This window comes from Lampetra fluviatilis, chromosome 73 (genome assembly GCF_964198595.1).
Source record: "Lampetra fluviatilis chromosome 73, kcLamFluv1.1, whole genome shotgun sequence".
NCBI lineage: Eukaryota > Metazoa > Chordata > Hyperoartia > Petromyzontiformes > Petromyzontidae > Lampetra > Lampetra fluviatilis.
In genome coordinates this window covers 437,746-456,131 of record NC_136347.1, presented here as the reverse complement: position 1 = coordinate 456,131, position 18,386 = coordinate 437,746, and the positions used below count along the sequence as shown (strand labels likewise).

Genomic DNA, 18,386 nt, shown 5'->3' with positions numbered 1-18,386 from the left:
CGTAAGGCACTACCACTAGAGCGTAAGGTATGCCTATCCATAATGTTTCAATATTGTCCTCATGATCTTATTTTATGAGTTTATTAACAGATTTATGCAAAATTATGAGGACGAAATAAAGAGAGATGGATGTGGCGTGGCAAAATTTTTCCCGGTGCAGCGATCCGAAGCGTTTCAGCTGAAAGTAAACATTCAGTGTCGTGATAGAGAGAAAGAGCAGTCTAATCACAAGAGAATGAGCGATGAAGGGACCGCTTTCTACACCTTGTAGCAAGCAACCCTCCATTCTCACGCCTCTTGATACTTCTCCACTGTCTATCAATGCTCACAACACGCTCGATCGATTCTTTCCTTGTTTTTTATTTGTTCTCGTCGATTCTTTTGCATGGAAGCCCCCGTTTCATCTAGCCCGGTGCTCTCCTCCGTCCCGTGGGTATTCAGACGTGACTCGCCTCCTCTCGTGGAACGTCTGACCAGTTTCCAAGTTCTCCATTCGGTGGCCACACTTCCCCTACAAGGTGACCCTGGCAGCGCGGACCCAGGAAGCTGCGATCCTCCGTGAACGCACCAGCGCTTTTTTTCAGCATCTTTCTCTGGAGGCTTCCTGGGCTCCAGAGCTCCGGGAAGGTGGGAGGTGGCAGGTGGGTTCCAGGCAGCGTAGGCCGTTCTGGCCTTAGTGACGGAATATGGAGGGTGCTTCGGGATACAAATTAAATGTAATTAAATCAGAGTTGATGCCCCAATCATCTGGGTGGCCCAAAAGTCAGGACACAGGGTTATTGTATAGGCTGGCCCAAAAGTCAGGACATAGGGTTATTGTACAGGCTTGCCCAAAAGTCAGGACACAGGGTTATTATCGTACAGGGTAGCCCAAAAATGAGGACATGTGAAGTTATTTTTTATACAGGGTGGTCCAAAAGTCAGGACACATTGGGTTATTATTGGATAATGTGGCCCAATATTCAAGACACATTGGGTTATTTTTTTACAGTGTGGCCCAAAAGTCAGGAAACATCGGGTTATTTTTGTATGGGTTGGCTCAAAAGTCAAGACACGTTGGCTTATTTTTTATACAGGGTGGTCCAAACGTCAGGACACAGGGTTATTATACAGAGTGGCCCAAAATTCAGGACACAGGGTTAATTGTACAGGTTGGCCCAAAAGTAAATCAGAGATATTTTTGTACAAGGTGGCCCAAATGTCAGAACACATCGGGTTACTTTTGTATGGGGTGGTCCAAAACTCAAGACACGTTGGGTTATTTTTAATCAGCGTGGTCCAAAAAAGTCAGGACACAGGGTTATTAGACAGGGTTGCCCAAAAATGAGGACACAGGGTTATTGTTTAAGGGTTGGTCTTAAGGGTTGGCGTTTAAGGCTTGGTGTTCAAGGTTTGGTGTTCAAGGTTTGGTGTTTAAGGGTTGGTGTTTAAGTTTTGGCGTATAAGGTTGGCGTTTAAGGGTTGTGTTTAAGGCTTGGCGTTTAAAGGTTGGCGTTTTAATGGTTGGCGTTTAAGTTTATCGTTCAAGTGTTCGAGTTTGTGTTGGTATTTAACGCTTGGAATATGAGGGATGGTGTTTAAAGGTTGGCCTTTAAGGGTTGGCGATTAAGGGTTGGTTGTTTCAGGGTTGGTGTTTAAGGGTTGGTGTTTAAGGGTTGGCTGTATAAGGGTTAGCATTTAAGGATTGGCTTTTAAGGGTTGGCGTTTAAGGGTTGGTTTTCAAGGTTTTGGTGTTTAAGGGTTAGTGTTGAAGGGTTGGTGTTTTGTGGTTGGTGTATCAGTGTTAGCGTTTAATGGTTGGTGTTTTGGGATTCGTGTTTAAGTTTTGGCGTATAAGGTTGGCGTTTTAGGGTTGTGTTTAAGGGTTGCCGTTTAATGGTTTGTGTTTAATGTTTGGCGTTTAAGGGTTGGTGTTTAAGGGCTTGTGTTTAATGGTTGATGTTTATGGGTTGGCGTTTAAGGGTTGGTGTCTAAAGGGTTGGCGTTATGGGGCTGGCGTTTACTCGTTGGTGCTTAAAGGTTGCCGTTTAAGGGTTGATATTTAAGGTTTGGCGTTTAAGGTTTGGCGTTGAAGGGGTTGGCGTTGAAGGGGTTGGCGTTTAAGGGTTGGTGTTTAAGGGTTGGTGTTCAAGCGTTGGTGCTTAAAGGTTGCCGTTTAAGGGTTGATATTTAAGGGTTGATATTTAAGGGTTGGCGTTTAAGGTTTGGTGTTGAAGGGGTTGGCGTTTAAGGGTGTTTTTTTTTTATAAAGGTTGGCGTTTAATGGTTGGCGTTCAAGGGTTGGTGTTTAATGGGTTGTGTTTAATGTTTGGCGTTTAAGGGTTGGTGTTTAAGGGTTGGTGTTTAAGGGTTGGTTGTTTCAGGGTTGGTGTTTAAGGGTTGGTGTTTAAGGGTTGGCTGTATAAGGGTTAGCATTTAAGGATTGGCTTTTAAGGGTTGGCGTTTAAGGGTTGGTTTTCAAGGTTTTGGTGTTTAAGGGTTAGTGTTGAAGGATTGGTGTTTTATGGTTGGTGTATCAGTGTTAGCGTTTAATGGTTGGTGTTTTGGGATTGGTGTTTAAGTTTTGGCGTATAAGGTTGGCGTTTTAGGGTTGTGTTTAAGGGTTGGCGTTTAATGGTTTGTGTTTAATGTTTGGCATTTAAGGGTTGGTGTTTAAGGGCTTGTGTTTAATGGTTGATGTTTATGGGTTGGCGTTTAAGGGTTGGCGTTTAAGGGTTGGTGTTTAAGGGTTGGTGTTTAAGGGTTGGTGTTTAAAGGGTTGGCGTTAAGGGGCTGGCGTTTACGCGTTGGTGCTTAAAGGTTGCCGTTTAAGGGTTGATATTTAAGGGTTGGCGTTGAAGGGGTTGGCGTTAAAGGGGTTGGCGTTTAAGGGTTGGTGTTGAAGGGTTGGTGTTCAAGCGTTGGTGCTTAAAGGTTGCCGTTTAAGGGTTGATATTTAAGGGTTGGCGTTTAAGGTTTGGCGTTGAAGGGGTTGGCGTTTAAGGGTGTTTTTTTTTATAAAGGTTGGCGTTTAATGGTTGGCGTTCAAGGGTTGGTGTTTAATGGTTTGTGTTTAATGTTTGGCGTTTAAGGGTTGGCGTTTAAGGGTTGGTGTTTAAGGGTTGGTTTTTACTCAAAGTATCACTCGGCCTCAAGATTTCCATTGAACTGCCCATATAGGACTCATCACTGTGATCTCTACATTGGGTCGAACTTAACATCTCTCAATGTTCGACGGCTTGTGCATCAGATCTTATTTATTCATGATGTACTTACAAAAAAATCCGCAGATTACCGGCTGGATCTCCTCTCTGTTTCAAAGAACAAATTTGACCTAAGATCTTCGCTCATTTACCAGCTTCACATTCCCTATTGCCGTACAAATACTGGAGGAAGGGCCTTTGCTATTGATGCCCCCAGAGTCTGGAATGCTATTGCCAATAAACTGCAACTTGAATCACTACCTATGAGATCTTCATTCAAAACTGCTCTAGAGGAGTTGTACACCCCTAGCTGCCACTGCAATTCAGTGGCCTAAAATACAATGTTTCGCTCCGGATGATCGCTGCAAAGTATGATCTGTGTTTTGATTTAGTGTGCTGATCTTAAAGGTGCATTGAAAAATGTTGATACTCCGACTGATACTTCTGCTGTTGTGGAGTGACTCATGCAGCCAGCTATGGCTGCAGAGTTTGGTAGTACATGTTGTTTACGTCGTTTATTGTGAAAATTCGGTCACAGTTCCTATGATCACTGTTTCATTGCTTTTATGGCTTTATTTTGGTGATTTTCGAAAAGTTTTTTGGTTTGTCCATGTTTGTTTGTTGTAGTACAGAGTTAGACTAATGGCCTTAATCTAAGTTGTCTCGTGGTTGTTGTTGTTTGACTTGCATCCCACTGGGATTTTTGCACACAGTGTTGGTGTACGGTGCTTTTTATGCAATATTTTGCTGTCTTTTTTGGATTTTCTATTTGCACATAGTCACTTTAAGATGTTTTCTTGTTCATGTTTTTGCTTTTTGTTTGTTGCGGTTGCACCCGATTCAAGAGCCGAATGGCTCACAGGGCTATACCGCGTTTAAGATTTGGTGTTTAAGGGTTTGTGTTTAATGGTTGACGTTTAAGGGTCGGCGTTTAAGGGTTGGTGTTTAAGGGTTGGTGTTTAAGGGTTGGTGTTTAAGGGTTTGTGTTAAAGGGTTGGTGTTTAAGGGTTTGTGTTAAAGGGTTAGTGTTTCGGGGATGGCATTCAAGGGTTGGCGTTTAAGTGTTGGTGCTTAAAGGTTGCCGTATTTAAGGGTTGGTGTATTAAAGGGTTGGCATTTAAGGGTTGTGTTGTATATGTCGGGTTATGAAATTTTGATAAAAATAATAAAAGTAATAATATTTCAAAAAATGCGCTATTCACATAAATTATGCTAATGTATGTACTTATTTGCATACATTATGATAATCACGGAGATAATCGTATTAATGTATGCAAATGCTTGCGATTATGTTAATGCATGCAGTTATGATAATTAGGCTTAGCTTCGTTATCCAGAGTTGTATCAATCAGGATAAATCGATTATCTTTGATTAAACATTTATTGATTACCTTAGTGTGTTTATGTTATGTTAGGTCTCCAAATTCATATCTCAACACAGGATACAGTTCTTATAAATAAGACAGTTTTTGCATGGACTTGGAAAGAAACATTCAACATACTTCTGTTTTAAGCAATTTTAATTCTAAACAAACATTTGACACTCGAATATGCAAAGGCGAAAGCATATGTCCATAGATTCATGGGCGAGATTATGCAATTAACGAAAATGAATGACTAAAACACTTCTAACAACCGTAATATCTCCTTTCCCACCGCACATCTCATTCATTCCACCGCGTAATCAGCATATACGGCAGTAGCGAGAGTTTTTAAAACAGGCATGCAGCGATATTCATATGAAGGCAGTAAAAGTAACTTATTATACCCCAAAGGCGAAAGTATACGTCAATAGATTCGTGATGAGGATTTCAAGAGTTTCGGTTGCATCGAAAAATCTATTGGTCGTATGTGCGATTAAAAAGATATGAAGGAAAACAAAACCAATAAAACTAAGGCATTAAATGACTTATTCTAATCCGTGACGAGCCGCGATGCCTTCACGGCCAGTCGATGATTCATTGTTTATAATTGGTCTTAGGATTGGCTAGGGTTGATTCCATCGTGTGAGTGCGTGGAATTGTCCTCTTGGTAAATTCTTGTATTTAAACAGACGCTCTCGTGAGTTTGAGTGTAGGGGAGGGAATACGAACGGCTTTCTCTCTCCGCTGATAGATGAGCGGCGTCAGCCCGACGTTGTCCTTGGGGAGGCTTGGTCGCTAGGTGGCGCCAGGCGGCCCTGGTGGGGCTCGGTGCTGGCAGGTGGGCACCCGTCTCTGTAGCTGTTGGCAACGGCGATGCTCGTTCACTCGTACGTTGGTGGCCGGCACCTTTGCGCTCGATGATGGACGACGCGGCTGTGCGCGCTCGCCGACTCCGGGTGCTTTGGCGAAGAACGAAGCTCTCGTTCGTTGCTGGGTTGACGTTAGGTTAACGTTGAGTTGACGTTGGGTGTCTTCGCTATTGCTCGAGAATGATAACTGAAATCAGTTTCACTCGCACCTCGACGGCTCGCTATTCAGCGAGCCCCGTCATACTTGCTGATTTTCTTGAGTCTTCTGTGTTGGTGGTGATGGTGTTGAGATGCTGAGATGATGGTGGCGCTCCTCCGTTGGTGGTGATGAGCGAGATACTCGATGTGTGGCTGTGTCTCCCTTTTTATCTGAATTTCCTCCCTTGCGTTTCTTGCGAGAGGAATTTTTTTTTTTTTAATAAAAATATATGCGTATTCTGTTCTGCTCTTACCCCGTGGCCATGAAATATTGCCCCCCCCCTTTTTTTCAACCTTTGGTGACCCCGAGCGGGTGGTTTCCGTCAAGTTTATGTCTGATTCCGTTGAAACCAAGACGTGAAGTCCCCTCCCCTCTCGAGGGAAAAACAACCCAAGAAACAGGTGCCCTCTCGGCCCCTCCCTGCGCATCTCTTGCGAGAGAAAAGCAAACCGAAAAAAAAAACAGACACCCTCCCGACCCCTCCGCGCGACCGCCCTGACCCCCCACTCCCTCTGAGTGGGTCATCCCGAGGCCAGACCCCTCCACGGATTTATGGCGGTCCTGTTTTCGTGCCGAACCGTGGAAAGACAAAGGTGGCCGGGGCTTGGTTCTATGGGATACATATTCTCTTAGTTGTGCGTGGTTGACCTATTTTGACTTTCTATTTTTCTGGATGACCGTTGTTCTAATACTTAATAATTATTATTCGGTTTGTGATTTACCACGGTTATTGCCATGTATACTCCTAGAGTTCATTGACATTTGTTGTCTATCTGTATACAGGGATGGCACTGTTTTACTCGAGTTATATTTTAATGTCCTGAGGTTAAGTGTAACTAAGTTTCCACTTAAGCTTTCTTGACTGCTGGAATTCGTATTCTTTAGTTTTGGTAAGGTCATGTAGATAGAAAGATACAATACAAAATAATATATATGCGGTGAGTACGAGTAAAATAAGGAAATTACTAATAAAAAAAGCCCCTATTGTAGGCTGCAGTCATATACCGTTGGTTGATTCTTTTTGTTAAGTTTCTACTTTTTCCGTTAAGGAAAATCGTTACAGAAAACGCGCGTTGTAACAGTTGTTTTCCCTGTTCTGCACGTTATCTGTGCATCTCCAGACCGTCTTGGGAAGGTTAGGCCATCGATCTTTCGTCCATCTGGATATCTCTAGATAGTCTCTGACCTCTCTTTACTCCGAAGTCTTGCCGTTTAATGGCCTTCCACGTTTTTTCAAATGCCTGGTGTGGCCTGTGAAGAGTAGCGGGTTGTTTTCATTATTTAATAAAAAATATATATGCTTTTTTTTTGGCCTAATTATTCTTAATATGAATTTTTGGAAAAAGGGGCATAAATACAATAGTTGGAGTTTAACGGTTGGCATTTAAGGGAATGGCGTTTAAGGGTTGGGTGTTAAAGGGTTGGCGTTTAAAGGTTGGTGTTTAATAGTTGACGTTTAAGGGTTGACGTTTAATGGTTGGCGTTCAAGGGTTGGTGTTTAATGGTTTCTGTTTAATGTTTGGCGTTTTAGGGTTGGCGTTAAGGGTTATGTACTCTTTGGTTCTTTTGGTAAAGTCACGTAGGTATATTATATTATACCTACGTGACTTTACCGAAAGAACCAAAGAGTATGGATTCCTGCAGTCAAGAAAGCTTCAAATCAAGGTTAAGGGTTATGTTTAAGGGTTTGCGTTTAAGGACCAACATTTAAACGCAAATCCTTAAACACAAGGATTTGCATTGAAGAGTTTGTGTTTAAGGGTTGGCTTTTAAAGGCTGGCGTTTAAGCGTTGGTGCTTAAAGTTTGCTGTTTAAGGGGTGGTATTTAAGGGTTAGCGTTTAAGGGTTAGTTTTTAAGGGTTGGTGTTTTAAAGGGTTGGCGTTTTAAAGGGTTGGCGTTTAAGGGTTGGGCTTTTAAAGTTTGGTGTTTATGGGTTGGCGTTTAAGGGTTGGAGTTTAATGGTTGGCGTTTAAGGGTTGGTGTTACAGGGCAGTGGCGGCTCCTGCAAAATCTCTCAGGGGGGCAAATGTCTGGATGATTGATAAGGATAAGGTCCACCCATGCAATGGATAAATTAACAGCTTAAGCATGTAAAGGCAACTTCACTTCTTTAATATTAATGAAAAATAAAGTGACTCTTACAATACATCTTGTTTGTTTCTATACTCACTATTAAAACAAACCACTCAAGTTTCTTTTATTAAAGATTCCACTAGGTGGCGCCAAATTATATTGTTGGATGAAACGTGCTTACGTATGATGACGTAAGCACGTATGATGACGTAAGCACGTTAGGGCGAGCCCTCCCGGAAGCCATAGAGAATGCATTGCAGCACCCCCGTTCGAAAAAAAACATCTTTGAATGTAAGTCTATGGGACCACTCGGGGCGATTCTCAGCTGGAGGGAAATCGCCCAAAAAGAGGCGGTACTCCACAGAACGTAGCATGACGCTGATTGGACTATATCCAGAGGCACAGTGACGGCTAGCGTGACTCTGTGGTTGAATGACATTGGTGGTGCGTCGCCCAATCGCCCTAATGAAGAAACCGCCCCTGTTACAGGGTTTGTTTTAAAGGGTTGTTGTATAAGAGTTGGTGTTTTAAGGGTTGGTGTTTAAGGGTTGGCTTTTTAAAGAGGTTTAATGGTTGGCGTTTTAGGTTTGTGTTTAAGCGGTGACGTTTAAGAGTTGTCTTTTAAGGTTTGGCGTATAATGGTTCGCGTTTAAGATTTGGTGTTTAAAAGTTTGCGTTAAAGGGTTGGTGTTTGAGGGTTGGTGTTTAAGGGTTGGTGTTAAAGGGTTGGTGTTAAAGGGTTGGTGTTAAAGGGTTGGTGTTTAAGGTTGGCGTTTAAGGGTTGGTGTTAAGTGTTATATTCTCTTTGGTTCTTTCCGTAAAGTCACGTAGGTATTTTATTTTATACCTACGTGACTTACCGAAAGAACCAAAGAGTATTGATTCTTGCAGTCACGAAAGCTTCAAATCAAGGTTCAGGGTTATGTTTTAAACAAGCTACTCCTCATGGGAGACTTTAATGCCAGGGTGGGCTCGGAACACCAGATCTGTGACCGTGTACTAGGCCGACATAGGCTCGGTAAGCAGAACAGCAACGGGCTGCGGTTACTCATCCCATATTCCGAACAACACTAATGGCTCGCAGAGCAGATATCGAAAAACATCCTCCCAGAATATTAGTGGGGCTTCAGGAAAGACAGAAGCACCACCGACATGATCTTTGTGCCACAACAACTGCAGGAAAAATGCCGGGATCAAAACAAAGACCTCTTAATAGCTTTTATCGACCTCACCAAAGCATCCGACACCATCAACCGCGAGATACTCTGGCAGAAGCTCATCAAACTTGGGGTGCTTCCCAAGTGTCAACGCATTCTAACACGTTCCTTCGGAGTGGGCAGGTAGGAACTTGGTTGGACAGCGAATTAGTGCACGAGAGACAACATGCACGACAGACAGACAAATCATCCCTGGTGAGCAGTGTGGAAAATGTTGTTCCTACCTGTGTAGTGGGTTCACTCTTGACACGGACGACGTAGTCGAGGCATAACGTTTATTTCAACACCGGGCAATGATACAACACTTGAAGGGGTAACGGCCCCTTCACCCGTCCTGAACAGGGAAGACCCCGAGCACTATCCCCGGCTGCCTGCTCCCAGGTCCTCCGCTAAGAGTGCTAGGGGAGGCTGTCTGATCCGGCTATGGTTAAGCACGGATCACGGCACCCAGCCGACCAGACCGGCTCTTATAAGAGCATCGGCTCTGAGGCTCTCAGGGCCGCGCTTCTGGCTTGCCCTGTCCGGCCCTGAGAAAGACAGCGAGCCAGGGGAGTTCCAGGGCCTATCTGCCGGTCTTCCGTCTTCACTGGTTCAGCTTGTATACTCGACCACGAGCCTTCTGGCTCCCCGCCTTTTATACCAATTTCCCCCGAGGGGTGGGGCTATGGGGGATCCAAGCGACCACCCACAGCCCCCCAGGGTTAACCGTTGCGGACGTGGATGTAGACACCCCTGTGTGTGGGTGTAGACACCCCTGTGTGTTTGTCCGCTTCCTCTCCCGTAACACACCTGTATAAAAGATAACTTGACTTGAGGTAGCCAGGCAGCCAGCCAGGTAGCCAGCCCCTTTAACTATTGGCCCCTCCCACTTTCTTTGGCACCTCCCCTTACCCCCCTCCCATAGGCCCCTCCCCTGACCTCCCCTCCCTCAGGCCCCTCCGCTGACCCCCCCCCCCTCCATTAGGCCCCTCCCCTGACCTCCCCCCCATATCCTTAGGCCCCTCCCCTGACCACCCCCCATATCCTTAGGCCCCTCCCCTGACCCCCCTTCCCTTAGACCCTCTTCTGACCCCCCCCCCATATCCTTAGGCCCCTCCCCTGACCACCCCCCCATATCTTTAGGCCCCTCCCCTGACCACTCCCCCATATCCTTAGGCCCCTCCCCTGACCACCCCGCCATATCCTTAGGCCCCTCCCCTGACCCTCTTCCCTTAGGCACCTCCCCTCTCCGTACCCGACAGTAGGTCTCCACCAATCAAAGAGCTGTTTATATTATATACATATATTTATGCACGACAGACAGACAAAAAATCCCTGGTGGGCAGTGTGGAACATATTTTTCTTACCTGAAAAACAGTTCCATGAAGGAATGCATGCCAGAGTGGTGCTTGGTGGACTTCAATCAGAGCCCTTCAACGTGGAGGTCGGGGTCAATCAAGGCTGTGTTCTGACTCCAGTGATATTCAACATGCTCCTTGCTGCCATCACAAGCCTTGCACACAACTCCCTCAACTCAATCGACAGAATCCAGCTACAGTATCATCTGGATTGAAATCTCTTCAACCAAAAACGCCTCCAAGCCTACACGAAAACCAGACCCCAACAGTTCTTAGAACTGCAATATGCAGAGGACCACTGATGTGTGTGTAAACCTGTGGCAGACAGAATGCATCGCTCCAGTAAGTAAAGTTTCCCACGTTTTAGGTAGTTCTGCCCTCTCCAGTTATACGTCATCCCTCTATGGGGACCTGTTTTTTTAATGGAGGAAAGAATCAGACACTCACGAGGTCACGGGTGGTGCTGCGGTCAGAGTTCATGAAGGCGAAGGCCTGGAGTGCCAGACGCTTGTAGTGAGAAGCCAGTGGCAGGTCAGCGACACCAGGGAATAACACACTGCACCAAGGAGACTGCACGGGGCAGCTGCACAGAAAAAAAAGTGCCGTTTACCCTCAATTCAAAGCATGTGTCATGCATCGGATTGAATGCACGTATCTTTATTTAAATCTGCACGCAAGGATGAAGGCCAGCTTTACAGTCAAGACATGCTCACGACCAGCAAGGCAGCCCAAATGCCAATAATGCAGTACATCTGTGCGATGCAACCATCACTGCATGTAATCGGCCTTGTACAAACCACCAGCTCTGGGAGGCAGAGGGTGGCTGTGTTAACATCCAGAACATCAACCCAAGGAGCATTGTGGCCATCGACATTTTGGATGGCACTGCAATATTGCTTAAACGATGCCAGTACTTGACAGTCACCATTACACGAACTGTTGTCATTGAAAGGGGACGTAATTAGCACAACTCTACTTACGTGGGGGAAGAAAGACAATCAATGTCTCGAACCAGGTTGCCTCTGCAGGTGGCAGTGAGAAGGTTAAGAGAGCACTACCCCGCCCAGCCTCACCCATCCACCACAAGCTTCCATTGCATGGTGTCGGTGTCATCTGCCGTGGGCGTGGCCCAGCAGTCCTTCAGGAAGAGTACCAGTGTGGGGTCAGAACGGTGCAGCAGTGACGCCTGCACGTAGAGTGGCGTTCCCAGAAGCACTACCAGCTGGTACTGCCAGGGCTGGTATGGCGTGGTGTAGAAGTTGTCTGGCAGTGTGCGGACATGGTTCACAAGGCATGTGGATTAGAGGTGGAAAGAGCACATTGGACAAGGCAAAGCACAAATCCCACTATAACGTGTTAATTACTTTTGATCTAGGGCACATTATCTCAACATTTTTCTGGCATAGAAACCGTGGTTGATATTTCATTTGTATTTTCATAATAAATTCTGTCATCCTCACCTCCGATTAGCATGGTTGGCTACATACGGTGTATTCAACAGCATCTCTAAATGTCTGTAGATGTTGTAAGGGGGCACGGTTTCACACGGAGGGGTGGCAATCGGGTGCTAACAGTTGGCCAAGCTCTCCTCACATTTTTTGCCAATTGGTAACCAATGAAACTATTGACCATTCGTTTTAGCAAAGGTGACTTGCAAATGAAGCTAAGAAAGCCAGTCCAATTTCTTTTAACAATACCCTCAAGGAGACTGTTTTGGTTGATGGGTTGGGCAAAAAGACGCATTTGGTAGAGTCATGGGAATTAAAGGGAATTGTCATCCCTTTGAATGTTGGCCCCACATTAAACATGGTTTCAGCTGGTAGCTGCTAGATTCAAAACCTCAGCAGAAATTAGCATTTGAAGTTACACGTCGTACCATGGAGAATGTGCAAGTCGTTCTAGTTGACTTATGGCTAATAATGAACTCTTGACAGGTTCACAATACTCTGCTAGGACGTCGTCCGTTTGTTGCAGTCGTTTGCAGTTCAAGTCCAGCACCCATGCCGATTAATGCTGCAGATGCATCCAAAAATCTCATGCAGCCTGCATCAGTGGAAATTAAACCAGGGTTGAGCTATTAGCTCAGCACTAGATAAAGTAAGCACGACTTGCAGCTGGCTTCAAGCCAGAGATAATACGGAGAATAGACCAAAGTCTTCCCTGGGTAGAGCGACATCACAACCCGTGTTCCCCAAAGTGGCATTTGTCCGCTCAGAGCTGCACGGTGTGGGAGAGGGCAGCACTCACCAGTGAAGACCTGGAGCAGCAGGGAGAGGGGTCTAGTGGCCGTGGCTGGAGGTGGCGGTGGGAGAGTGCTCACCTGCACTCCAAGCTGCAGGTCTCCACTTCCAAGGAAGCGGCATTGAAGAACCATCCTGGTGAACAGACACCACCCGCCAAAGAAATGCGCCACGTCCTCCACTGCAGCAAGGAGATTGCAGGAGCGGCAGTGGACTGACAGGGTGTTTTGCAGATGTACAAATCAAGGGACCACCTTAGTACACGTTCCTTCGGAGTGGGCAGGTAGGAACTTGGTTGGACAGCGCATTTGTGCACGACAGAAAGCTCGCGTTCACGTGATGCACTTCATTCAATCCGGGAGCGTACATGTTTGGGAGGGGCTGTGCACGACAGACAAATAATCTCTGGTGGGCAGTGTGGAACCGTTGTTCCTACCTGTATAATACCGTGTTTACACGAGCCATAAACCATATTCCTACTACTTCAGGAGACGTTAAAGATCCTGTGACGAAGAAGTCGCCCTTGTGCATTGAAGGTCCCAATTTGAAAATTAAATAATTGACTATGGAAGCACAGATTGGTCATGGTTCTGTCGGCATATGCTGCAAATATATAATGTTGCAGGGAGAGTGGCCATTGGTGGGGGTGGGTCTCCTCTGCAAGGCTCATGCGTAACCCTCATGAGCACAGCACTTGCAGAGGGGTGGTGTCAGTGCTTACTTGTGTAGTACCGTTGAGGACGCGTGGACACCGGAGTAGAGGCACACGTATTTATTTCACAACAGTCACTGGGGACATACAGTACTGGAGGGGGTATCGGCCCCCTCACCCGGATAGCTGGGAACACACGGCTAGCTACCCCTAGCCTGCCTCCTAATCCTCCAAATACTGGGCTAGGGGAGGCTGTCTGGCCCGACACTGGTCAGTCGGGCTACGGTACCCGGAGTCCCAGAGTCCTGGCTCTGGTTCACGGGACCACGCCGCTGGCTCGGTCCTGCGCGGCCCTGACAAGGGCGGCGTCCCAGGGGAGTCCAGGGCTCTAGCTAGGTAGTCTTCGGTCTTCAAGAGTTTACTTAAACATTCTGCCCCGAGCCCTCTGACACATCCCCCTTTATACTCCACCCCCGCTGAGGGGTGGGGCCCCGGGCTGCCTGGTGCGGACGTCGTTGAGAGCACCCCCCCCCGTGCACTCACGTAGCCCCGCCCACTGTGTTTGTTTCCCATAAGCTGCCATGCATAACGGCTCTCTCTCTAACACCCCTACACTAGTTTCCCGTGTGATCCCATACATACAGCTCCTCCGTAACACCCCTACATCACCCCCCCCTGTACAGCTCGCAGCCGTCCCGGCTGCAACCTTGACAATAAAAGTTTATTCACCCCTCGATCCCCCAGCGTGTGCCTCATTTTTACAACAATAACGCAACGAGAAGAACAACAGGAAGGGAAAATAACCCGACGCACCCCACCCCCGAATAAATACGAAATCCGTACAACCAACGTATATACATTTTTTTTCAGGAAACCCCCCAGCACACACACAACACACAGCGAACACAACATTCGTACAATGCAATGTGCCAGGAACACACCACCGACGCCGCACACAGTGAGCATAACATGTGAACGTACACAGGAAAAAAAAGAAATATTTCCAAAAAAAATGTCTTCTTCTTTTTTTTCCCATTTTCATTCCGTGCATCACAAGAGTCTGCGCATTTTTGCGCGCGTCCTCGCCGCAGGCCCGTCACACGGGATAACCCCGGCCGGCAGGCCGTCGGGTGGCAAGTGTTCATCTCCGAGTGAGTCTGTTGTTGACGTCGCAAGACCCTCGGCATCCCCCGTGGGGGTCGGCGGGCATGAGCCCGTCACTCCCGGTGCACCTGGGGGCGGGACAGCCGGCAACACGTCAGGCGAGAGCAGCGGAGACGAACTCTTTGAGTCGGTCGCCCCCCCACATGTTCGGCCACGCGCGTGTGTAGTGGGACCTCGCACCGCAACGAAGGGTTTTAGCCTGGAGGGGTGTACAAACCACCGGCGCTTCCCCCATTTAATGCGTACGCACTGAGGTCTCAGGACCTCAACCACCTCGACGGGGCCCCGCCACGGCCGCACCAGTTTTGAGGAGGTCACGAGTGGTACCTGGGGACAGTGCAGCCATGCCCTGTCCCCCGGCTTCCACTGTAGCACATGCGCGCGACCCAGTCTGAGGCGCTCATTAGCCCTCTGCCGCATGTCAGAATTCTGCATGGCAGCATCCCGCGCCTCTGTCAATTTTTGCAGGTTAAATTTAACATGTTCGGCCAATTGAGTTTTTCCCTGTGGCGCTGGGATCTGCAACTGGGCCCGAACAGGTGGGTCAGGTTCGCGGCCATACATGAGGAAGAAGGGGGAAAATCCCGTCGCACCATGGGGGGCCAATCTGTATGCTGCCAGGACCCCCTGAATTTTCAAGTCCCAATCTGTCTGTGAGTCCGAAACCTGCTGTGACAACATCGACGTGATGGTACGATGCAACCGCTCAACCATCCCGTCGGTTTGTGGGTGATATGGAGAGGTACGAATCTTTTTCGTGCCCAGGATCTCACAGACCTGTTGGAGCAATTTGCCAGAAAATTTTTTACCCTGGTCGGTCAGCAGCCGCTCGGGAGCACCTTTGTCAAGGACATATCCCTGGACAAAGGCCTCCACGATGGCTGCTGCCGACTGGTTGGCCAGGGGCCAGGCCATAGGCCAGCGCGTGAAGTACTCCACCCCGGTTAACAAATATCTATTTCCCCTGGGGGTGGCGGGGAACGGTCCCAGAATATCCAGCGCGACAAGTTCATTCACTCGGGAGACCCTGATAGACTGCAGGGGCAGGTTCGACTCCCTCGCTGGTGGTTTCCGCTGCGCACACCTAGGGCACGACCCTAACAGATCCCCGACATCCTTTGTCATGCCCGGCCAAAAAAAATCAAGTTGGAGCAAGGCCAGGGTCTTTTGGGTTCCCAGGTGGAGGAGGCGCTCGTGAGCGGTCCACACCACCCTACCCCGTAACCCCGAAGGGACCACCAGCCGGTGTCGATGGGATTTCCCGTCCCAATGCATTAACAACCCACCGAGCATTTCCCATGCGTCGGCATCACCCCTCCCCCGCCCCCGGTCCCCGACGCGGCGGCGCAACGCAAGGAGGGAGGTATCTTCCATCTGCAAATGCCCCCATTCCGTGGCAGGCAACCCCAACAGGGAATCAGATCCCTGCTGTGCGATGGAATTCGTCATTGACGCTGCGTCGTCAGCAGCCGCCAAGACCGGAACAGGCATTTCACCAGGATGCCTGCACCGACCCGACCCCAGGAGGCATGCGCATTCGGGGGTGGTTGGCATGCGCGACAGAGCTTCCGCGTTGGTGTGGCGAACGCCCTTACGGTACGTGGTCTCAAAATCAAAATCCTGGAGAACCTCCAGCCATCGAGACAATTGTCCCGATGGTTGTTGGACTCGCAGGGCGTACTGTAGCGCCGCATGGTCTGTACGGACGGTGAAACGCTGCCCGTACAGATATGGCCGGTACTGCTGGATGAAATAGACAATTGCCAGCAGTTCCTGACGGGTGACACAATATCGTTGCTCCGCTGGAGACAACACTCGACTACCGTACGCGACCACCCGTTCCACGCCCTCAACCACCTGGGAAAGCACGCCCCCAATACCTGTGTTGCTCGCGTCGGTATCGAGCACAAAGGGTTTTGAAAAATCGGGATAAACCAGGGGAGGGGCATTAACCAGAGCGTCCCGAAGGGAGCGGAATGCAGCCTCCTCCTCCTGTCCCCAATGGAAGCGGACCCCCTTTGACGTCAAAGCGTGCAGGGGCTTAGCAATGGTGGCAAAGTCCGCGACAAAGCGTCGGTAATTTGACGCGAAACCAACGAAGCTCCTGACCTCTCCCACCGAGGTGGGAGTCGGCCAGGAGCTGACGCACTGCGTTTTGGCGGGATCGGTAGCAATACCCGAGCGTCCAACGATGTGCCCCAAATAACGTACCGATTTGCGCAATAAATGACACTTTTGGGGTCTAAATTTCAAATTAGCAGCCCGCATTTTGAGGAAAACGGCCCGCAACCTCTGGAGATGCTCGTCAAATGTTCTGCTAAAGACGATAACGTCATCCAAATAGATTAAACACGAATCCCACTGCAATCCAGCCAAAACCAATTCCATCAATCGCTGGAAAGTCGCCGGCGCCAAGTGTAATCCCATCGGCAACCGGTTAAATTGGAAGAGACCATGTGGTGTACGGAATGCAGTTATAGGCTTAGATTCATCGTCCAGAGGAAGCTGCCAGAATCCCGAAAGCAAATCCAATGTGGAGAAGAATCGCGCCCCCGCCAAGGCGTCCAGCGATTCGTCAATACGGGGAAGCGGGTATGCGTCAGCAACGGAAATTTTGTTGAGGCGGCGAAAATCGACGCAAAACCGCAACGATCCATCCTGTTTCTTAACCAGAACGATCGGCGCTCCCCACGGGCTGGTAGAGGGAGAAATGATGTCGGCGGCTAACATGTCATCAACAGCCGATTTGACATGGTCCTTTTCGGCGCGACTCAGCCGGAAGGGATTTTGGCGTATGGGCGCGCTGTCACCCGTATCAATATGGTGACGCAGCAAATGGGTACAGCCTAAATCGAATTTGTTCTGACTGAACACGTCGGCAAATTCGCGCAGGAGTGTCCTAAGTTTTTGACGCTCTACATCCGACAGGTCCGTCGATCCCGCACAAAGCGCCTCAAGCCACCCTTCATCGGTGTCCGAATGTGGAAGCGGCAGAGTGGCAGTGCCAACGTGATTGGCGACAGGTTCCTCGCAGGGCACCGGCGTTGCGTGAGCAAGCACGGTCCCTTGAGGAATTACCACGGCCTGCGACCCCACATTGAGGACCGCGATGAAAGGGTCCCCGTCCCCCCTTACGATGGTCTGGGAGGGAATTAAATGCGGCCCGCTAACCCCGGCCCTAGATGGCCCCAGCAGGACACCCTGGTCCCCAACACCCTTAGCGAAGGGCCTGCGAAGTTTTAGGGGCACCAACATTTGTGCCCCCGGCGGCACGCGAACCGTTTGAACGACAAACGCCGGTACCGTCGCAAACGCCGACCGAGCCGCAGTAGGGGAAGGCAAAAACGCCATCCGTCGTCCCGACGGGAGCTCAATGCAACCTTGATCAATCAAAATCCGAATTAGCATTTTGCCCAAGAAGTCCGTCCCCAGCAGGCACGGAACCGCCAGCGAGGAGGAAACAAAAATCGGGCCGGACAATTTAATATCACCGATCAAAATTTGTGCGCGAATCTGACCCATGATACCCAATGAGCCCCCGTTAGCAGCGTAGAATGGGACATTAACTGGTAGCAAAGGACGACTCTGGACAGGGAGAATGTTGTATATGAGTTCCGAAATGATAGTCGCCGACGCTCCTGTATCGACGAGGATACGCACTTCGACCCCGTCAATGTGCCCTACTACGGCCGACGACCCCGACGACGCAGCCACAACGCGATGGGCCAACACGGACCACTGCCTGGGTTCGATTTGAGTCCCCATAGTGGTGCGTGTTGGCCCGACGGTGCGCAATGTTGGCCCCCCGTTCGTTGCGGTGTGCTTGTGTGTAACGGGTGTGTGCTTTGGCCAAACATGTGGGGTGCCGCGACTCGCCGGGTCATGTTGATGGAGCTTGGAAGGAGGAGGAGGGCCGGCGTCCCGGCGAGGCGTCGTCCCCCGCTGTCGAGGAGAGCGGCACCCCGAGGCGACGTGGCCCCGGATGCCACAGTTATAGCAGCGCGGGAGCGCAGGCGGTGATGACGGACGGTCGGAGCGGCCCGACCCATCCCGGCCCGCCCGTACTCCCACCCTCTGCTGCTGTCGGA

The 18,386-nt window shown here is 49.0% G+C and overlaps 1 long non-coding RNA gene across 1 annotated transcript; it reads right to left on the bottom strand.

Moving 5' to 3' along the window:
* Window positions 1–9,115: 9,115 nt before the first annotated feature.
* On the bottom strand, window positions 9,116–12,723 carry LOC144953230 (uncharacterized). Its single transcript, XR_013640777.1, has 5 exons — window positions 12,563–12,723; window positions 11,223–11,505; window positions 10,690–10,825; window positions 10,252–10,557; window positions 9,116–9,694 (listed from the first exon to the last, which is right to left on the bottom strand). It is a non-coding gene; the product is annotated as an uncharacterized LOC144953230 (long non-coding RNA).
* Between the last annotated feature and the right edge of the window lie 5,663 nt (window positions 12,724–18,386).